We start from the raw sequence: 23,949 nt of genomic DNA, 5'->3' as shown, positions 1-23,949 counted from the left end.
CTTTAGGTGGAACCACCTATGTGTCCCCCGACCCAGGAGTTTGACGCATGAAATTTGGTATCAGTTAATTGAATTAACTTAATTCAAACTGAAACATTTTAAAGGAATATAAAGGAAGATTATTCTGGAGTAAGAATTTTTAAAGAGGTTACTTAATTTGGAGAAACAGAATATCCTATACATCGACCAATGTTGCGCAATGTGTCAAAAGTTTAACTCCATAAAAAGAACAAGGTGACATAATTAATAAGCAATTAAATGAATTAATGTAATGATCTCACGTATTGGTTTTTTAAGTATCTTAGATGAATACGGTTTTGTAAACTGTTGTAACGTTTATCCAACAAATGTATTTCAGCTGTTTTTACACAACTTATGCAAATCAAACGTGTGCAAGTTTTAATAATTGATACATTTTTTGCAGTTTTTTTTTATTTGTTTGTGTCTATATACATAATATGTCTTGTCTTTATAAATGTGCGTCATTTCTTAAAGGGCGATTAAGAAATATTCTGCACAGTTTCTGCGTCACGCCAGCGGACCTGTGCGGGCAGGTTCAGAGTAACAGTCAGTCGCTGCTGTTTTCCTGCATGTCCCTGCGCAGAGGGTCATGCTGATAAAAGCTCATTTGCCCAAGGTGATGAATATATTTCTCAGAGTCCACTGTTATTTCTCCGTGAGGTGAAAAGGTTTAGCGCAATGTGCGGTTTGTTTTCCGCGTCTTTTCCGCAGAGCGCTCTCTGAATAACCATGATTGTATCCTTTGTTGCGTTCTCGGAGATGACAGATTATAATCAACAAGACGGATGAGGTCAACTTATTGTAGAGGCAACGCATTTGACCCTCGCTTTGTGTTCCCTCTCTTTCCCTTTCTGTGTGTCACACAAGAGCAGAGACGCAGCAGCGTTTATACCTGGACTCGTTCCGCGTTTGACAGCCCTGCATGCTCCACAGGACACCGGCGATGCGACCCGGCCGGTCAAGTCACACGCAGGTTGCAGGTTTCCCAACGCCTGCGCACAATTGAATTCCTAACATTCTGGCTGATGTTTGAGATCGAGGAGCAACTGTTTCCACCTAGAAGCGGCGCACATCACCCAGAACCCATTGAAAAGGAGAGTAGGGGGTCACGACTGTTTGGTATACATCTGCTCCAAACAGGAAAATATGCAGAGATTTGATTCGGAGAAAATCCGGCAATTGTTCAACACAACATGAGTTTTTTTTTTTCCTCTGTCATTTTAAGGAGAAGGAACACTGAAGGTTCAATTTGCCTGCAGCAGATCTACGCAACTCCAGGCTTAATTTAGCCCTATTTATTTTGTGAACGCGTCCTCTGGTGAATCTCCAACTGTCCACGGTGATCTACGTGATGTTTTCACTGACTGCTGATCTCTATCTTAATGACAACCCCAAGAAACAATGGCTTACATGTAATAATTCTTTAATAATCCCAAATAATTGAAGTGCTGTGTGTTGATTCACTGCTAGAGTTTATAAATAGGAACATCACGTTTGTTAACTGGACTTGTGGTCCACAAAAGGTCCATCCGATGTCCAGAAACCCCGTGTCTAAAAATACACCACAGTGTCATCTATTCTAGGGGTCCAGAGAAAATCATCGCGCATTGACCTTTCATTGCCACTTAGACGCCACATGTGCCATGCTGACCAGTCTGACAGGTGGTCAGACCCTGGTAAAGGCTGCGAAAGATTATAGCGATAAAAGAAATTGATGGAAATTAAATCTCAACCATTTCTTAAAATGTATTCACTCAATAAAAGATGAATTTTCAAGTACAGTTACATATTTGTGAGCTTATCCATTCTGTTTTGTAATATACTGTCAGTATAAATTTATTATTCCAATGGAAGTAGAAAACTATTTTGTGTCGTTTCAACACAAAATAGTTTTGTACCCATAACTGTTATGGTTTTTCTTGGCTTTGGCAACCATATGAAACGGTGCACACGCTATAAGATTCTGAACGGATCTGCGCAGTTTGACCTCATGCAGTTGTTCATTCGTACCAGCAGGTGGCATACCCTACCATAACAAACATAAATTAAATACCAACTACACCAAAAAGGAATGTATTACAGTGGAACCCTGCACAACTCTGGCTTAATATTTGTAGATTTTTCTGTGGAATTAATTCAAAACTACTTGTGAAAATTCTCCTTTTTGCAAAGTTTTTTTTCTGTGTAGCGTCTTGATACTTCATATGTTATTGGCTGGCAATTTCATAATAGTGCTAAGATGTTTCCACTGTGTGTGACAATGCACATGAAAGTACAGTTGATGTTTGAACTACTAAAATATACAATTCTAATCCTTTTTTGGGGGAGTCTCAAGTATTCATGGATTTTTGCTTTAAACGGGGGGCTATGGTCCCTCACATCTGCAAACTCTGGGCGTCCACTGTATACCTTAAAATACCCACTATGTAAATATTTTAAACAACTTCAGAATATTAGCTTAGCATTGCTTCATTATGACTTTACATAAATTATAATTGCTATTCTGCAACAGAATAGCACACGATAAATGAATTGAATCAATATTTTCATCATGATGTTGATCAAAACACTGAGGTCAAATTTGCTTTAAAAGTAAACTAATTTATGTTATATTTTAATGTTACTTTTACAAACTAATATGCATAAAAAAACATTTTTAAATAATAAAAAAACACCCAAAATTCATTTTTATAGTGTGCTAACAATTTGTCTGTAGCGAATTAGGCAAAACATCTAAACATATTTTTCTTAAAAGCCGGTTGAATCACCATCTTCAACTAGATTCTTATAAAAATGTGTAATTGAGATTCAAAAAATTTTAATGTTAAGGGATTCTTTTGAAACTATTACATATTTAATGTGACGGTTGAAATTAAAATTACTTGTTAATATTTAATTCCCTTCTAGATTAATTTTAGAGTGTAAGAATTCACTCAAGATCTGGGAACTAACCCCCAAAATGACCAACTTTACTTTAAGTCCTCGTATAAAAGCTGAGTCACCTTTGAAGAATAACTTTGTGCCAACGAACCTGTATAAACAAACAAATGCAGCAGCAGCAGCAGCAGTCAGCCTGCATCAGCATCAGGCCCGTGGTCGTTCCTGCCGTGGATGTGGCGGAAAACTCATTAGTTTATACTGTAAAAGGGAAATACGATAAAATGCTTCCGTTCACTTGATTATGAGCAACAAACTGCTTTGTCGTGATCTAAATGACAGGAGTTTTTTTTCCCCCCATTGTGCCCTGATGGAGTCTATTTTTAAAGCCCCTTTCCTCTCTCGGGCCTCTAAACACTTCCGCAGGGCTGGCAACAAGAGGCTATTAGGATAACTCGTCTTTTGTTAACATTCCAATTAATCAAAGATGAAACCGAGTTCCCACTGGGATCATTAAGGGCCAGCACCTGTTCTTCTGATGCTGTTGGATATATAATAAACCAGCTCAGGCTAATGGTCATTATTCAGCCTCTGGGGAGGGTGTGAGAGATGTAATTACTGAAAGCCAATTATATATCAAGCCATTAAGAGTAATAGAAATACAACCTCATTCGGAAATAAATGTCAAGCACTGAGCTTATTTATACCAAAACGTCTCTCAGGAAGTATTTGAATTTCACAACACGGCAAGAGAATGAGACAATATCCCCAAACTCAATGACATATTTTTTAGTCAGTCTGAAGGAATTATTATATTGAGTGTTTAGCTGTTAAAATGTCACATTCTATTACCCAAATTTTCTTTAAATAATAAGATTTGTGAAGTAAGCATCCCAACTGGCCACAGCACAGACATGGAAAACAGGAAGCTGGCCCTTAGGCCTGTCCCTGGTCCCTGCCTTCACGTGCATGCCAAATCCAGTCCCTTGTCAGATCTCAGACACTGCAATCCAACTCCACTCATACATCTTTGAAGCAATTACATACCTCTTGGCAAGGCTTAACGATTAAACAAATGATTATATTATGATATCCACAATTATACGCATTCGCCTAAGGTATCCTTTCAAGTCGAATGTGCTTTTTATTACATGCTTATCACTGGTGATGAGATTACGCACAGTGTGGGTTTGGAGCGAGTTAGGGTACATTTAATTGAATAAGAGGGGCAGTAATGGAAGCATGCTGGACCTAACCTACGCTGCACAGCCTGTTCCCTTTGAGCCCAGTTCATGTTTAGCAAATTTCAGACAATGAGAACATTATGAGGAAAGAGGGGAGAGTCTTGTAACCCTGCCCTCCGTAGGTCAGGGAAAATGGCACATGACTACTTTTAGTGAGGTCCATTAAACATGTTTCTTAAGTAGATGAGACCAAATCCAGACAAAATGAGCAGTAATTCCCGTTATGGTCATGAATTTTCCATCAAGCAAGTTTTAACAGTATCAAATTCTACCATTTAATACTTGTTAAGTACGTGTTAATGACAGTCCTTGCACCGTGAAGTAATTCTTAAAAGTGTTGCAGGACGTGAAGGTGTGCTGTGTAGCTCTTTGCTGCCCTCTTCTGGCAAGAAATCTGATAAAATATTGTCACTACTACTTTCACTTTCAGTGGGATTTTCTATCGGCCGTTTTGCGTTCATAACGCACAGAACAAACAGCAGTACTTCTGTACTTTTGTAATAAAAACAATCTGTGTGAGATGTTCAAAGTGTATCTTTTTAGGTAAAATCTAAAGGAGGATGTTGACAAAAAGGGTGGTGTTACAGTTTAATTACAACTGACTGTACATTTCTGGATCAACACTGTTTGGCAACATCTCTAATTATTTGCTGTATGTCTGTATGAAATTGTGTAAAAATATAGGTTTACTATTTAAGTCGTCAAACATTACAAGTTCTGTGCTAATGTAACAGTTTGCATTTCCTGGAAAGCATTAAATATTTATCATATAATCTGATTAAAAGCTTGGAAGTACAATTTAATTGATTCTTTTAATAATTATGATGAAAAAATGATTTAGCTTAGGTCATTTAGCAGAATAAATGACCTAAGCTAAATCATTTTAGTTTAGGTTTTCTCTTTTTTTATGTGCGCGACTGTGAAGAATGATTAAATTTACTTATAATTTAACCACTAGATGGCAGCAAAACACATCTTTTGCTGTTTTTTTTTGTTATGCGATGTTTAATAAGGAGTAACGCTCTCCTGAAAACAATCCATTCATTCTAACCAAACGACTTGCAATCTAATGCACAAACAACATAATTGTGGTCAATTCTGGCCAAGCTTAAATATTCTAAAGAATGCAGTGAAAAGTTTTATATTAATAATATTATTTTATATTGAAGTTTTGAATTGCAGGAGTTTTCTCTTAAACTACTGCTGAACAATCAAGTATCCAGTAAGAGCTACATGTTGTTTTAAAGAGCTTTTGTATTTTATGGAAGTGAGCAAAACTTGAATCTTAAATAAATCTTGAATTTAAATAAACAAATAATTGAATACATACTGTATATGCGGGGTTTTTTTTTTCCAAATTTCAAATTTAAGAACAAAAATCTTCCCCTCTTCCATGTATGAGGAGGAAAACAGTCAGTATGTGAACCAAAAGGATCAATAAAGCCAAACATGATGCTTTAAAAACATAATTCACCTTAAACTACTGCAGAAGTTTAGTTGGTTTAGTTGGTTTCTAATTGACACAAACCAAGACTAAAGTATTTTGCAAAGGCACATTTAAGAAACAAATTGTATAAATATGTAGCATGAAGCTGTACGTTTTTGTTTAAACCATGTGAGACATACAGTATATGTGCTGTATAATGCAGTTTCCCCTTTTCTTTTGACTTTACTGCTGGTGGACAAACTAATTGCATTAGCACCAGCTGCTACACAGGAGAGTGACTCTGGAGAATAAACAGGAAAAAGACAGTTTTTACTAAATAATCTAATTGCATTTAGAAAATAAATAATGTTGTTGCTTATGATTTCACCTTCATGAGCCCAGATAATGTGAAGTCATCATGTTCCTCATTTGTTAGCAACTGAAAACGATTATTCATGTGAATGTTGTATTTATTGCAGTGAAGCAATACCTGGTTCACTGTCTGGTTACATGTGCATGTTCCTGTTGGATGCTTTGTAGCTCTGGACTTTCTCTTGACACGTTATGCCAGTGTCTGCTATTTAATTTCCTTCCACATTACTGTGGAGTGCAATACTTTAAGAAGCAATAACGTGGTTTTATCTCTATCCACTGCAGAGCCAACAATATTACCAACAGTTCTAACAAATTATCTGAACGGCAATCCAGTCTCCATGTTGCCTTAGAAGTTGCTTTAGCGGAAGATGTCGCTAGTTCACAAGAAAACGCGTGGCCTTCAAAATAAAAGTAAAATTGTCGCGTATTTTTTAAGGTATTTCTGTTTTGGATGTAACTGAATTTAAAAACAGGTCTATGTAAAGTATAGACTTCCCCTGACATGTCTCTGCTCTCTTATATCAACCTTGTCTCTGATTTCTACTGAATTCACGAAGGCCCAAAAAGGTTAATCGGATACATTTAGCTGGTTGTTGCGTTTATGGACCAGGACTGTAGACATTCTTCGTTTTCGTTCATTTAGGGACAACTTCTGATTTTTCAACATTTGATGTGCAATCCCCAATCGTGACAAATTCTGAATTGGGATCAGTTGATATAATTGCATCTCGGTTGTGCTGATGGCCAAGATAATTTTGAGACTCAGTGCTGTTTTTAATTGTAGTTTAGATTTCACTGTGATATGATTAGAAGAGACTGAGAAAGAACATCTGGAGAAGATAGTAGGTTTCTGTTACAATTGCTCAAATGCTATGGGAAACCAATAATTTTAGCCAATATAATCTATCTATCTGTCTGTCTGTCTGTCTGTCTGTCTGTCTATCTATCTATCTATCTATCTATCTATCTATCGCATGTCGTGGGGCTTTTATTCTTGGGGATTGTAGCGGATGTCCTGTCGTGCTCATCCTGCAGGGACTTGACAAAGAGAGGTTGTGGAGGTGGGGAGGAGTGGAGTTGGGGGCTGGCTGAGGGACACAGAGGCAGTGTGGAGGCCGCTCACCTTGCGAAACAAACAGGAAGCTGACGCGCACCGCGACGCTCTCCACATGCGAAGCTCCGCGTCCCGGTGGAGAGACACCTTCGAGCCGCCTAGAAGTCCGTCACCCGGGCGCCTTTTCTTTCGAACGACACATTTCTTCACGGAGAGGATACAGCAACGACATTTAACTTTGAGCCACCGGCACATTCTTCCACAAGCTGACCGCAGTGAATGAAGGTGGGACTGAAGTTTCTCTAACTGGCGGGTTTGCACCTGGTGCATTTCAGTAGACTCTCTACATTTGTAAATTAATGTACGGTTCACTTTTCTTTAATCTGGGGGGAATTTAAATTCCATTAAACTTCCATAAATTCCTTTACATAAAGATAGTTTATAACTTACATGTCCTGATTAGACATTGAAGGAGCTTCTAGGTTTTGTGGTAAATAAACTGCTGATAAACTAATATTTTCACAGAACTACTGGTGCATCCATAATATTTTTAATCTTGTTGTGTTAGGGCTGAGCAGCTTAGTTTAGTGGTTCGATTGACTTTAGTTTCAAAGAATGTCAACAACAAACTCATTAGGTGCCTGAGCCCAGTTTGTTCAGCGCTCCCTTCACATGAGAACGGAATGTGGCATTCCTCAGTGATTATAAACCAACCAAAGTGGACACAGAGACTAACGGGCTTTATTTCCTCACTTTTTCATAATCCATAGGATGTTTTATTTTTATGGAGAGGGATTCACGCACGTTTTATTGCGAGACTGAAACGAAAGAAGTTGTAGATTCAATAACGCTCCTCAGCTGTCATTGAAGACGCTGTGTCCACTTATTGTTGGGAAATGGACAGACAGCAGTGTCCCAAAAAGAGATGTGAAACCACAGACTAATCATGTAGTCAGCTTTTATGCAATAATAATTTGGACCTTTAGGTTTCCTTTCAGCCTCATTTGTCCAGGGTTCAGTACTGTGAAAACTCTATTAGAGTTTAAGAGCTCTGGATAGGTATTCATATTCATTGAACATGTTCACACATTGTAACCCCAAACTTATGTGTTTTGATTCATAGTTTTTAATGCAGTTTAAAAATAATCTTTATTCATCCCAGTTGAAAATTAAAAGTTGCCATAACTTGTGTCGTTCAAATATCTTCAAAGATATTGTGTAGCCTTGCAACAAATCTTAAAAAGCCTCTGACTGAAAACTTGTTGCATGACAGTCTCATTGCTGTCATGACATGCTAACACCGGGCAGCAGAGACGAAATGTCAACATGTCCTGAATGATCTAATCAGCTGTTGGAAGACACTGCTAATCCACCTCATTTGTTTTTGCGGCTCCACATTAAATCAAAAGTCAAAACGAAGTTGGGTATATTATCCGCATTATGATTGATGGAAGAGATGGGTTGAACTTCCCCCTCCTCTCTCTGTTCGTTGATCCTTCTCTGCATCCATGAAACCTCCTTTTAAACTTTTCTGGGATTTGGAGTCAGCATCCAATACCAGATTTGTCCAAACAAGTGATGTCTCTTCCAAAAAAAAAAAAGAAAATTAACAACAGTCCTGAAAACGAAAAAGTCAAATTTAATACCCCCCCAAATAAAATAGGGCAACCAATCTCATACTTAATAATTTAGTATATTGTGTGTAATTTAATTAAAAGATTGACTGACTTCTGGCTGATGACTATCAGAATTGGCACCAGCAGAGGTGCTAGGCAGCTCTGCCAGGAAAGACTAGGCAGGTACTAGTCTTACCTAGAGCACACCAGGCATTTCAGGGATAAAGTTACAGAAAAGTTTAAAGCAGGGCTTTGTTTCAAAACAATATCCTCAGTCTTATTCGTCCTCAGAGAGCTGATGAATTAATCAACCCAAAATAGAAAGTCTGGCACAAACACTAAACTATCAGGACAGGTCTAGACAGTGACATATCACCCTGAACAGTCTCTACTGTAAAACATGGTGCTGATGGCGTCGTTCTGTGGGTTTGCTTTTTTTTTTTCAGCAGAAACGGTGAAGCTGGGTAGTCACTGGAAAGGAAGACACAGTTAAAGACGGGCCAAAGTGCTGCAAACTGAGGTTTTAGACTGTATCCAGTGTATAGACTGTTAAATTTATGTATGGCCATAAAGCTAACAATTCAATAACAAATCCTATATTGAGTCTCTGTTAAACTGAAAGTAGTAAAAAAAAATAAACTGAACTTGTCAACCATATCATGTTCCATTGATGCTACATGGTTATCGGCATTATTGATTAGCTTGAAGCATCTGACTGAGTCTGATCAGGAAGAGTGCTTGATTCATCTTCAGCGCTCCTGCTCCTTATGTCAGCTGTCACTTTTTCACTGAACAATACTTCTCATATGCCACACAACCACATCCATCATGTTTGACAGACATTACAACTAGTTATAATTATTGTTTGTTTTCCCTTTTTGGTTAGAGAAGCTTTTTCTAGAGTTCTCTAGATTCATTTACAACTTGCGTAGCGGCTGCTTGTGATTACAAGTTGTTTGGATTTTCAGATCGACCGTAAGCAGAGACAGAAGGAGGAAGTTCAAACCATCTTTTCCATTGATCATTTTGGGCATGGATCATATCCCTGTCTCTTAACCATACAACCAGACAGATATTTAAAGAGGAGTGGAAAAAACAAATGATGTGGATTAACAGAGCATGCCAACCATAGACACTACTGTGGAAAATCATCTCTGCTACCTTGAAAATGAGCTGTTAGCATCTCATTACTGTCATGCAGCAACAGTCTTCAATCAGAGGGCTCTTCAGATTTGTTGCAATACTGACTGGTACTGGAAATTCTTCCTGCCACAGCATCACTGTCCACAACAACTCTTTAAAGATACTTGCATAGGACAAATATAAATATTACAATCCTCATGAAAAAGAAATGCTTTGTTGAGAGAAGAAGCCGATTTAGTGACCATGTACTTCAGTTATTGCTCATTTTCTTGCAGGAATTTTGTTTCACAGCACACCAGTCTAAACGGACCATGATTTATAGTTGACCAGCTCAAGCACTTTCAGATTCTCCCTATTATGTTGTCAGTCATATTTGTTATATGCCATATCAAATATGAAGCCATATCAAGCCATATTTCCTTGGTAAATGTGGGTTGAATTAATCTTTTTGCAGTAGAATAGTTCTCATAGGAAGAATTCTAGAGAAATCCAACTTTAATGTCTATTTATTGAGGAGCAGCATCCTCATTGGGAAAATCCCCACCATTACTGGTGCGTCTGACAGTCCTTCTTGTCACCACAAGAAGGACGAGGTAATGGACTACAGCAAATATTCACATTTTCTCTCCAGCAGACACCATCTAGATGCCGACTAGCTGGTTGAGAGCAACACTAGAAAAAAGGTTTTTCTGCTCTACCATAAAATATCTATCCAAGAACTTTAAGTTCTTCTTTGACTTAAACAGAATATGTTTGGGTTTTGTTTGGTAACAACACTTCACGGGTTTGACGTAAAATAATGAATTGGCACATGGAAAACCACTTCATGCCTACTGTTTAGTACAGTGGAGAATGTGGAATGCTGTAGGGTTATTTCTTGGTTCAAGTCCTCTGGGAAGCTTCGTTGCATGCATGAGGGAATGCACCCTTTGAAATATAAGATTTTAAACAAAATCTGGTGGATTGTGGCTGCAAAAAGAAAACTGGCTGTTTGTTGAGTCTTTTTTATCAGGATAATTATCCAAAACAAATGGTCAAAATGACATTCAGCTGAAGAGAAGAGAGGATAAAGACTCGCTGCCAGAAATCTTCTGTAACTTGTACAAACAATTTAACAGCACTTGTATCTTAAGATTGGTTTTTTTTGAAACACAAATTACTCAAATTAAAGACTGGCTTTTTTCTTTCTTTTTGTATGAGATGATGCTACTATAATAGAACTATGCTGGCTGTTTTTACTTCTATCAATGTTGTTGTTTTTCTTCTGAAAAGCTTACTGATCTTAGACTTAGACTTAGTCTGACTTTATTGTCATTTTGCATGCACAGGGTGTATACAGAACGAAATTTCGTTGCATACGGCTCAGGACAATGTTTTGAGGTTCCAATGTTGTGAGGTTACTCCAGAATCTTCCACCCTCAGGGGAGGCTGTCTCGTATAATAAAATAGCCAATCATCTGCTGCCTACATGACAAGTCATGCCTTCCTTTAGTCACAGCTTCTTTAAAACTGTTAGTCTGGATTTCAGGTTTGTAGGTCAGCTAATCAGAAATTATAGTTAGGAAACCTTCTTAGAAATTAAATGTTCACTGATTTTTTTTGTTGTTTTTCGTTTGTGTGCTTGCATGATTAGCTCAGGATACTACAGTTGTTTGCAGAACATTTTATTTTTGTCGGCCAACATGACGGGGGTTTGCTAGCTCATTCGCTTTATTCAATGGCTCCGGCCTGTCCTGTGTGAGGAGGGCCCTGCTCTCAGGTCCCCTCTGAGGTAAAGTTGGAGGACTCTGATAAGGCTAACTGACGTCACTCTGCAGTCATCAGCCAACAATGCAGCTATTTACCCCAAGCTAGATTTAGTCCCAAAGCAGGGCCCTCTGAGAAACTGGGCTCCAATAAAAGCAGAACTCTAACCGAAAGTATTTATATATAAAAACAAAACAAAAAAAAAGTCAGTAACTCTGTAACAAATACCCCACAATGTTTACTGATGAAGTATGGAGAGCTTGCTTTTAGCTTAACTTTAACTGTATGTGTTCTGTGGTTTTTCAGCTTAAAGAAAAGCATAAATGTGCAGTTTAATACATTGGCTCTATGGTGAAAGTGTTGTCTTTACACTGTAATGGTTGAACAGTATGAAAAGCTTTAGCTGAACGAATCTGTGAGATTTCCAAATATCTGAAATGCTACCTGACCTCTGATGACCTCCTTGTTGTGGGAAGGTCATCATCATGACAACAAAGCCTCTCCTGTCATCACTTAATAACATATCATTAGTGGTTAACATGACAAACATGCTTCACCGCTGTTTTCCATTGCAGTTTGTTTTTTACGGTTGCATCAGTGTTTTGTTGATGAATGCATGATTTCCTGTTGCATCTCTGGTGACTGATTTGTGTGTCTATTCTAGTCGTTTGCCTTGAATTTCTCACAGTTTGTCTTTAAGCAGAGTGTCTGAACATGATTTTAACATTAACTGTTTTCAAACCTGAATCTTAAAAGAATGTTGTTGTTTTTTTTACTTTAGAAGTATTTTTTCCACATATGTAATTCATAATCTTTTGCAAATATTGCTACCACTTGAACTTTTTCAAACTTCAACATATTTCATTAAGATTTAATGTTTACTACTTTACAACACAAAGTAGTTCAGAATTGTAAAGTGGAACAAGTTTGTGTTAATTGGCTCTTACTCTGATACCCCTCAGAGGTCGCCTATTTTGTAATGGGAGTCCCCTTGAAACTTTTTGGCCAACATGCAAAACTTAGTAGCTGTGAAACATATTATCTGCAGCATCCAGCTGTGGCAGATTTTTCTGTAGTATAAACTTGAAAGCTGGTGACAGACCTGAGAGTCTGGCAAAGGTAGAATAATTTGTCAAATTAGAGCCTGTGGCAATTTACTATAGAAACAAATGAAACCGGATAAAAATGTCAACCTGTGACTGTGCAATGCTGTTTTGAGACATACCTTTGAAAGACTCGCAACTGTAGAGGTGCTTCTGCAATTCAAATGTATTCTGCACGTTTTATTTAAACGGTTCTAAAAATGCATGCATCCTTTTCCTTCCTTGTTATAATAATATATCATTTGCTGTTATCAGAACTTGTACATTTTATTTCAAAAACATGAGGTTTGTGGTAAAATGCTAGCTGTTTCAAGAGGTATTAATGCTTTTGCAAGGTTCAATTCATGTTTTTTAGACTTTGTCATTTCAATTGCATGCTCTGCATAGCTTCGCAGTATAAAGACGAGCAGCTCTGAGTTGCTGCTGCTGCCATCTTGGTCTTCCTTCTTTTCTTATGTCCCTGTGTTTCTCTCCACCCTTTTGTTTTCTTAGTAACTCACACTTCCTGCTGTTACACTTTAAAAGTAATCCCCTTCTCGTATATTAGGAGACTTGCATAACATCCTTTCAAAGAACACAGTGCAAGGCAGGCGGTAAATGTCTTTGTGTTTCTGTAAGGCTAGTTGTAGCTTTTTCTTGATTTCTTTCATAATTGGATTCATTATGTAAGGCATTTAGTTTCACCTACTACAAGTGCAAATCAAGGACAGAGCATGATTAATGCAGGTGGATGGAAAGTACCCAAGCAAGGAATGCTACCGACCAAGAGAGAAGAGCAGTCCGCTGAAATTGCTACACAGCAGGCCGAGACCTGCCGAGGAATGCCAGAAAAACAGTAGGAAGTGTAATGTGCAGAGAAGGTACAGTGAAGTGTGCAACTCCACGAGTCCCTTTAAACGAATCTGAACTAACAGTGATTGCTGACGTTTGGGTAGAAAAGTGTTGAGTGTTAAATGAATGGCAAATTATAATAACTGAATTCACACCATGTGAACATTCTCCCTCTGTCTGGTGTGTTCTTAAAGGGAATTCAGATTTCAAGCAATAGAAAACCCTTATTGTTGAAATCTCTTCAGCCAGTTATTTTAATAGGAAGTACAGACTCATCCAGGATGAGATGCTTCAGGCTGCTCTGTGTGATGCAGCCTCGTGTTGATGTACAGTATGCCATGGCTCTGGTGCAAAGGTGTGAAAAACGCTGACTCGATTATTAGCAGATGGACTGCATGACGCTCTGTGGTTCATCTGTCTGAATGCTACACCCATAATAGAAATTTGGAAAAAGCCGTGATGAGAGTTGAGATTTAGTGGCTGAAAGATGACTAGTGGGAAGTTGAGCAAGGGCTTGTAAACCACAGCAGAACCACAGCAGTGGACAAGGCCCTAAGGAGAGCAAACGTCTGTAAGTTTGCATCAAGATCCTGGTGCAAGTTGGTGACAGTATGAACATCAGCTTATGTACCAGAATTCTTACGATAAATATCTACAACATCCCAGAAAATACTATAATACAGTAAAAATGCATGTCATCCAACACATCTCCCATTACAATTTACAGTGGACATTCCACAATGTATTATTGTGATTATGTGCGTCACTATGTGCGCTTTGCACATATAAAAAGGGGCAGTGGCATTTGGAGTGTGAAACTGTCTAAAGTACTTCATCTTTTTGATTAGTATATGTTATAAATGTGTGATAAAACCAATTCCCATACAGGAACCCCGCAGGTTTTACAGGCTCATGGCTCTGCTGAAGGTTTTTATTGGGTTACAAAATCTTAAATCATCTCCAATCCCTTGAAAAGCTGTTCTATTCTTTTAACGTTTTACATTTTATCATGTATTATATATCATGCTATTATGTGATAGCCTGTATATGCATGTGAAGTGAAACCAAAAAGGTGCATTGCCTTTTAATCATTTTTATTCCCTAATTAAAAGTTGACATGGTTGTGTATGAATTTGTGCCTTAACCTTATCAGTAATTACAGTTTGTACCCTGGTGAAACATAGTGGTGTCAGCATCATGCTGTGGGGGATCCGTGTTTCTTCATCTGGAACAGGGAAACTGATCAGAAATTATTAGAAGCAGGATGGAGCTGTTAGAAGCTACAAAAGATACTGGAAGTTTAAATTACCTAGTCAAAGTAAAGACCAAAATCTAATTGAAAATCTGTGATAATTATTAAAAATGGTGTTCACAGACTCCAACTTCATTGAGCTTGACAGCACTGGTTGAGACATTATTCCAGAGCACCTGCAACTTTACATGCACAGACAGAATGCTCTACAAAGTACTGACTCAATGAGAACGAATGCAAAGGAAAAATTTAAGGGTTAGAATTGCTTTTCAAGGCGGTGTATCTTTTGATAAATGTTTTTCTAGTATTCCTCATGGAAGATTGTTTATCTTCTCCTAGAAAGTCATCAGGCCCTGTGACAGTTCCTGAAAAAACAAGAATTTCCTCACACCACCCAAATGTACTCCTGATGTTGACAAAACTGCTGATGCACATAGCTGAGTTTTGGAATATTTCACCCTGTGGAAAACAAAGACATATCCTCTGCTGAAATGAGCGGTCTCATTATATCCAGTCTTTTGCTTATAAATCTTCTGTTTTATGCTTTCTAAGAACAAATTAAAAGGGTAGGACAGATTAAACAGAATAAGAATAAAACAGTTAGTGTTTACTGCTAAAGGTTTATTATTCCCACAACAGACAACTTGATCCCACCCTCCTTTGGATAAAAATGTTTTTCTTCCCTTTTTTCTTCTCTTTTTTCAAGGTTTATCTAAAACATTAACCGTTTATCTGAGAAGGAATGGCTTTTAATGTTGTAGAGGATGTCTCATTTTGGTAGCTTATACTTAAAACAAATTTGTAAAAATCATTCAAATGAATCCAGGATTTAATCTGACTTCTGTGAATACTTAAAAAACATTCCAGTTTCTACAGGTTTTCTCTGATTAGCATGTATGTAAATGTAGTGGAAAGTAAATAAGTCTTAATTCTCAATTGTTTAGTGACAAAATGCATAATTAAAATGCAATACAATGCATTGCTACACAGAAGAGTTCATGATAGACTTGGTGGCATTTAAAAAATCGCAGTGGTTGCAAAACAAAACCACATCTTAACGTGTCCGTCACTCTGCTTGACAGCTGAGATTAGATATTTGTACTGATGTATTGTTTATTTTAGTGCCAGATTATTGTTCAATATCTCCACTTTGTTCTCTTATCTTCAAAGGACTTTCATCCCAGAAGTGTTCTGGTTTATTTCAATGCAAGTTGTCCAGCATAAGCTAATTCCCCCAGTTTAAGTTGGTGGGAGATTGGAAATTGTCTGGAGTGTTTTAGATTTGAGAATATTCTCCTTAAATGATGGGATTTTGATGGCTTGAAAATGAATAAAGTGACAAAGCTTCTCCTTTTACAGAAGAAGGACCTTTAACTGCAAAACAATGCATTTGATCTGCAGTAGTTTGGAACTATTTACCCTTCTGACTTCTATGGAAGGCTTCCATGTGAATGCATCAGTGGTGAACTATTCAGCCTGTACTTATTTGTGTCTTATTTAATGTCAGATCACAAAACAGACTGGGGTTGTTACCTTTTTTTTTAAAATTCATTCAGCTGACTAAGTATGCCGTGAGTTTCCTGCTGTTCTGATGATGTATCAACGAGCAGTTTTTCTGCCTGTTCCTCATTTCTTTTGTTTCTTTTTTGCATAGTAAAGTGTATGACCCCTGACTGGTCTTGTAATGTATTGGAGAGTTTATGTGCAGTATGCTACAGGTGTCTGATCACCTGTAGCATATCCCGGGACCTTTGATCAATCATGCAGCTAGCTGAAAGGTGACTGATTTACAGCAGGGTAGAAAAACCTTGGAGTACACACACAGCCATGCTTGCACACCACCCACTGAAGGGCAGCTTTACAATGGAAGCTATAAATAGAGGCTGAAGCTAGTAGCTAAATAAAGAGAAAAGAAGGAAGAAGTAGGTAAAGACTTGGATTTCCACAGATCTAGAGCTTTCATGTGAAAACTTCAGATTTTCCAACAGCAAAACTCAGCTGTGTGTGACTTACTCGTGGTTTTCAGTGATGGAGGGTTATAAACACCACACTGGGCTAATGAGCGGGTGTGCATTGTTTTTAGAACTGGACAGACAGTCGTCTTTTGTTTGTGGCGAGCCAGCGGTGATGCACAGTGAAAATGCAATGTCCATGTTTGGTTTGGAGATGTAAGAAATGTGTGTATGAGCATGTTGCCTTCTGCAAGTTCAAACTCATCAGGCTAACTGTACATCTTATCTTGCATCTCATCCTATTTCAAGATGAGGAAACATGTTCAGGTTGATTCACTACAAGTAGATCTTGATTAACTTCTATGTCCATACAAACAACCATGTTGTAGATTATCTTTTTTTCTCTGAATAAATATGCTTAGTTTTTATTTTATTGTATTTTATTTGATTTTGAACAGTTTATTGACAAATGTACTGTATTTCTGAGTTGTCCCTGAGGTTCTCTTTGGAAGTTAAATGAAGGTGACAATAGTGTAGTTTCATGCAGGAAGATGCCCTAGGCCAAGTTATTGTGCAAGCCTCAGGGCTCGAATAAAGTCACCTGTTGCCAAAATCATCACTCCATGGCCTTTTATAGCTTAACATTTGCTAACTTAAACATCAGTTACCCACATGATCTATGCCATAAAAAGCAGGGCACGTTCTCTGATAAGAGCTTCTCAAGTAAGGAGCTGCCTGAGTCTTGGACCTTCAGTCATTTTAGGATTGTGCATTCTTTACATTCTTGAAGCAGAGGATGGGTGGAGGAAGGGAAGGGTGTTAGTCCTGAGTGTGAGGTTACATGGTGGAAGAGAAAAGACCATAGAAAAATAAGACTGTGGTCACTTTGGTATTTGCTACTAATGATGGTGACAGACATTTGAATGAAGGTGTCAAAATGTCATGAGGCATGATTCTTGGCATCCACATAAATAATTAATACTCTATTTGTTGTTTTCCTACTACTGTTACCTAACATGGAATTTTAATGGGTTTTTTTTTTGTTGTTGTTGTTGATTAAATGCTATTTTAAACAAACATCAGGTACATAATCTTATCTATGCTATGTGAAGAGATTTGATATCAAATCATGGTCATTCTCACTGCCATTAATGCTCACACTTGATGTAGAGTTTCACGATCAAGATGCTAAATATAGAAATTAGTTGATTGGAAGACATTTTGTCATAATAATAATAATAATAATAATAAACAACACACAGTAGAAGGCAATAAAATCCCGCAACCTGACACGCATAAGCAGGTGTGACGATGCTACAATGACATTATTGCATTTAACTATAAGCATGCAATAATTTTCTCAACTCACTGTACTGAAACAAAAGCCAACAACAGTATGTCAAAAAAATTGTCAATGTCTCAATAATGTGCCCTTGAGCATCAGTTCCAGCTTGACAATGTCTCATGTTCTTCACAAGTTGACTTATTGTCCGCTGAAGCATGACATTCCTCTCGTCTTGAAGGACGGCCCTCAGGTCAAAATAACTTTTTATGAGTGCTGTATCTATTGACATTACTGCAGTCAAACCTTTTAGTTGCTGGGCTGCGTTTTGCATTTTTCCACTGGTATTTTGGCAATTTATCTTTGAGTTTCAACTCTTTGACATTGGAAAGTTTCTTTGCCATCACCCAATATGTGCAGACATATTAGCCAGAGTATGCCTGCATATATTCTGGCTAAGCTGCTCCAAAATGTTATTACTTTCAGTCAGAAGAAAGTTGTAGGTCAAATTATAACATTACCTTAACCCTAAACATGCCAAAACATGTTTGGTCCAACTGCAGAAAACAACTTTGATGTAAGAAGTTGTCTGAAGGAGTCTCTTGCAGATGTTAGTTATAGTTTTAGTTATACATTTAGTTTAGTAAATGTAGTTTCTGCACCCTAGTCATCATTAGTCCATGATAAACATTTAACTACAAACCCCATTGTCTATCTAATTTTGTGTTCTTTTGTGGAACCAAACCCCAAATTGCTGTTTGAACAGATCTGTCTAAAACTAAAAAACATTGACGTTAGTGTGAAGTTGTTTCTTTCACACTTTAACTGAGCTAAGTTTGGGTCTAGCTTCCAGCACCAAACGTCATCTCTGAACGGCTGCGCAGTGAATCCCCCGTCTGTCCTCGCGCCAGAATGTTCCCTGAAAATCTCTGTAACTCTTTCACTTACTCATTCTCAGTAGATCATGTGGTGCTTTTTGTTGAATAAAGTCAGGGAGAGTTAAACATTGACCATCTCTGGCCGGAGGTTTTATCCTTGTTAAAACAACACACTTCCTGGAATTGCTCACCCTATGTGTTGCTCTGCAGTAGCTGTGTGTGAAGCAAACATAAATTCCTTCCCTTGATATTTTCTTGGTAAAACCTGCTGCCTTCTGTGAAATTTTCCTCTTTCTTCCTATCATACCCTTACACTTGTACATGAAACCTCTTTTACCACTAGACTCTTTCCAGTTATTCTCGTGAGTCTCTCTGTGTCACACCCTGATAAACAAAGATAGAGCATCCTAACCACTGGGGGAAAACAGGAAGTTTACTGACCTCAATCAGTCTGTGTGTTGCATGTCATCAGCTTGTATTTTTTGCTCATGGTATATTTGTTTTCCATATCTCTTGGGTCAAATCTTGATTTTGGTACCACTGGCTCTTTGAACTACCAGCAGAAACTTCTGCTGGGGCTTATGGACTGCCCTGGGCATTGTTTCATAAAGTACTTTCTGTAGGTCATGTCCTGTGTTGTCATGTGTAAAAGTTTACATTCATACTACCTTTTCCATTTCGTCTTTCAGAAATGAGATGTGAATATTAACTGACACAAACCTTTAATTTGAGTTTTCCAAGTTATTAATTGTCATATCCTGCGGAACTCTGGCTAAACTTTTACCATGCTCTTGTTATTAAGGACTTTGTTATTCTTACATTAACCAAAGTCAGCATTCTAGTGCACATAGGCCTCATTGTGTCTTAAGAAATGCACCAAACAGAGATTTGGATCCATTTCTGGTCTCTACATTGAAAATTGAAGTCTTTTAACAAAATGTTTGTTGCAAAATGAAATCACAATTTGTGTCTGTCCATCACTCATAAAGTACCGTTTTAAACGTTAAATAAACGTTCCTCTCAAAAAATTTGCTCCTCCCAGGTCTCACAATTGAGCACAGGGTTCGAGTCAGACTTTCATTTTGACTGCAAAAATAATTCAAAATTTTTAGTTATGACTCACACTTCCACCTCCATCTGTTTTATAAAGTCCTGTTTTCAGTGCTTCCAATGACTTTGCAGTGTGAATCAGTATTACAAGGCTAAAAGTATTGAAAATATTTCTCAAACAAATCTTCCATTGAAAGTCTCAAAATATTGCATCAAATTTTCACATACAGTTTTAAAAAAGTTTCTAGTTTGAGACTCAGCTGTTTAAATAATAAAACATAACAAAAGGATGTATACAGAGCTAATAATCCATCTTCCAATCTCTGAAGGTGTCTCCACTATGGTCTAGATAGCAAAGGATGATTAGGTGTCTGAAAGGAGTCAGGGGGGAGTATTCTGTTGCATTATCACTTCTGTTGGGGCAGCTGGGATCACAGACCTAATCAGGTATGCAATATTTGTGCTCAGCTCGTATTTTCCCACATGTCCTGCTCTGTTTGTGTCCCTTCAGTTTGTTTTCCCGTCCTCTTTCTCTAACAGTCCTTGTGTTTTGCCTCCTCATCCATCAGATGCAGTGTCCCAGAATCTATCCAGACGGCACCGGAGAGGAGCGGAGGCGCAGGAAATAAGTGACTCTAGGAAACGGCAGGTAAAACATCTGTCTGTGTGCGAGCAGGCTGGTTCTTGTAGTTATCTTGACCTATTTTGCATACAATGCTGCAGGGGAGGGTGTGTGTGCCTGTGTGGTACAGTGTAAAAGTTGAAAAAGTAGAACTGAGTGCTGGCTTAGCTGGAATCTGGGAGAGTAGGCGTTGTCCTGACAGATAGGGAATGTGTGGAAGTTTTCCAGCACATTATAGTTTTGAGTTAGTTTTGCAGGATTATAGCTAATGCTGATGCATCCTTGTCACAATAAAACTTAGCAAAGTTGATGATACTGGATTCATGGATGTATTATGGTGTTGAGCGGTAATGGAAAATCTTTCCATGGTGAAATTGGTGAATATTACTATGACAGCATCAGTTGCTATAAATGTAGAACTTATCTCTATTATCTTGTACACTATCTTTTGTGTCAGGTGTGGATATTTAAAGCTGTAAAGCAATGTCCAGATACCTAATATTATACTGGGAGGCAAAATACCTGACATTTGAATATGATTAGTCAGTGGTTATTACTCTCCACATAGTCCTTTGTTATGTCAATATTACAATGGACTACATAGTCATGATATATTGTTTAGTTCCAATTGGTTTACATCTTTGTGCAAAGAGGAGGTTGAGGAAGGGCTTGAGCATACAGAAATGTGGTGCTTAAATATGTAATGGGGGTAAATTTAACTGAGTGGCATTTATTAGCTGCAATGTAAGAATATTTGAAGTTGTTTAATGATTCAATGTTTTTTTAACTCTAATTTTATACTTATATAGGTAATTTAACATCTTACCAAATTCATCAAAATGAAAAATATTTCTGCTGAAAGAAGGCATACAAACAGAAACTTAGCTTAGCTTTGCAGGTTTATATTCTACATTTATGCTCTTCTCCTTTCACAATAAACAATTGGTAAAGTTTCAGACTTTCTATATGTGGTGCAGTGAGAGCAGCTTTGACAGCTGTCAGGATAATAACCACATTTGTTCTCTCAGTCAGCGCAGGTGGCCAATAACCACCAATAATCAGTACAGATGCCTCCCACCTGCGCTCTGTTTACCTCCCCTCTTCCTGCACTCCTACTCGCATGTGGGAAAATAGCTTGATCCAATTATTCATGCTGCTCTGTCTTCCGCCACTGAACGCTCCTCCAACATTGTTTTGTTGCTGCTTCAGAGAAACCGAAATGAATGCAGCCATGCAGGTTTAATTATTTAGCCTGTGAAGCTAAATGGAGGTCACATTTGCTTCCTGCTTTCAACTGAAATGACCTTTATAAGTGTTGTTTCATTTGCTTGCATGAAAACTGAGCAGTCATAACCCTTACACTAACACAATCCTAGGAAACCCTGCCCTTCAGCCCGTTTGTTGGTTTGCATTATCTTTATAGCATCAACTTCACTACCTGAAGTATTATAGCATAGAATAGACTTTGCTATGTTTGTAGCCAGAGAATAGAACAAGCTGTGCTGCCGTGAAACTAATTATAGATGTAAACTGAGGTCGTTTACCACATGTATGCCTTATTTTATGTAGACTGCCCAAAAAAACATGCACTATTCTGTTCATTGTAGGGAACATTGGTTTTTTTCTGCGTCGTGAGTTATACAGAAACCTGCAGAGTGGTGTGTTCAAAGTCTTTCATCTTGGATAGATAGGAGAGTATGCGACTTGGAAGCGACAGATGTCACAATGTAATTTACTGCAGGAGTGTATTTCCACTCACCTCTGCAGCAGAATGATTGCTGAAGCCAATAAATGCCTTGCGTCTCCAGACATGTGTCCTTCAGTGCCAATGTGTGGCCCATTTGTTTGTACAGAGGATAAACAACATCTTGCCAAGATGCCAGGACACCACTGCTGAGAAATCAGTGTGTGGGATCCATCTCTGCTGCATTCAGAACTACTTGCTGTTATTTTTGTCCATTTCTTTTCAGTCCTTCCGCTCCATCACGATTCAGTCAAAGGCTCTGCTCTTGTGAGGGTTCTGTGTGATATTTATTTTCAAACATACTACTTTTGAAGTATCCACATTACAATTCAGTTATTCAAAGCCTGCCTTACCCTTATCTATACAAACACAGCTTTTTGCGATACATTATTTCTTCACAGTTTCTGCAGGGTTTTGAATAAGAAGATGTATTCAAAACCCTGATCGTGTTGCATTTACTTGCTCTGGCTGTGATGGCGTGTTGTTTTGTAGGGTTTCTTGTAAATGTATACCATTTATTAAGTTTCAGCAGCAGAAATGTGCATTAAAACATGTTAATGCTGGAGGCAATCCTTTTACCTCCCTTTTATCGTGCAATTAACTGAAGTACATTGATGATCTGCTTCCCTATGTTTGACATTGGAAATGTAACCACAACTTTGTTTTATTAGCACCATGCAAATCAAGTAGAGGAAATGGCTTTTTACTTAAAATGAGTCTGTTTGGGCTTTTACTAGTTTGCATTAAGCAGCTACTATTTCCTGGAATGCTAGCACACATCAATAACCAGGAAGTTTATTTCTGATGCCATGTCAGGAACTGGGTTTGTATTTACTTCTTACCTTTACGGTTGATTTAGAAAGGAGCGAAATTCTAATGTTTTTTTTTGGTTTTTTTTCTTGACCCAACAAGGATGGATTTGTCACATTGGATTTAGTTTGGCTTTTAGAGGATTTCTATGCAGTGTTGAAAAGTCTAGAATTTGATTAAAACATTTTCAAGCTCCGAGTGGATTTTTAAAAAGAAGATGGTGTATGAAAAATTTATATTTCCAGAATTTATTCACTGCCTCATTGTCTAAATATTACATTTCTTCAACCACAACCATATTTTGCTCATTCATCAATATGCTTCAATGAATATTGAATGAATGAATGAATATTGAATTCATCAGTCGAAAAAATGTTATGAAGAGAGAAAAAATATATATGTTGCATCTGACTAAGTCGTCCGTAAAAGGATCCACTTTAAATTCATAGCAGTCTTTTGTTTTTAGAAATTGTCAAACTCAAGTAGATTTCATGTTAATTTTAGTGTGTGATCATAGCAAGCCATATGACAAATGTGGCAGGTGTTAGGACGTATTTATGTTCATTCTTTTGGCAGGTTTTGTCACAAGATGTTCATTTCCTCATGAGCAACTTAAGGAAAAATATTGTCAGAAACAAAGTGGCCATATGCCAATAATAATAATATTCAATGTTTCCTCTTTGTCAGGGTTTATAAAAGATGGAGAGGAAAAAAAGGTATTGTCTCTTATGGAATAAAGGCTTTTTGTCTTGTTGTTGCCCTCTGAACAGCTGTCAGTGTACAATGCAGTTGTTTCAAGTAGGAAGTGCTCTCTGCACCAAGTCCTGTGTGGTTTTTGTTTTCATCTAATGGATGCTGAAGATGGATGGAGCTTATGCCTAAGCACTCCAGCTATTCAAATAATACTGTTTTTAGAATGAAGC

The 23,949-nt window shown here is 37.7% G+C and overlaps 1 protein-coding gene across 1 annotated transcript in view; it reads left to right on the top strand.

Moving 5' to 3' along the window:
- Positions 1–7,022: 7,022 nt before the first annotated feature.
- pik3cb (phosphatidylinositol-4,5-bisphosphate 3-kinase, catalytic subunit beta) overlaps positions 7,023–23,949 on the top strand; it is a 56,050-nt gene continuing 39,123 nt past the window's right edge. The window contains exons 1-2 of the mRNA XM_032545146.1: positions 7,023–7,282; positions 20,420–20,499. The gene's annotated coding sequence lies outside the window, so the exon portion shown is untranslated. The remainder of the gene's footprint in view (positions 7,283–20,419; positions 20,500–23,949) is intronic.

The sequence above is a fragment of the Xiphophorus hellerii genome, chromosome 18 (assembly GCF_003331165.1).
Source record: "Xiphophorus hellerii strain 12219 chromosome 18, Xiphophorus_hellerii-4.1, whole genome shotgun sequence".
NCBI classification, from domain to species: Eukaryota; Metazoa; Chordata; class Actinopteri; order Cyprinodontiformes; family Poeciliidae; genus Xiphophorus; species Xiphophorus hellerii.
This window is presented reverse-complemented; position numbering and strand designations above follow the sequence as displayed.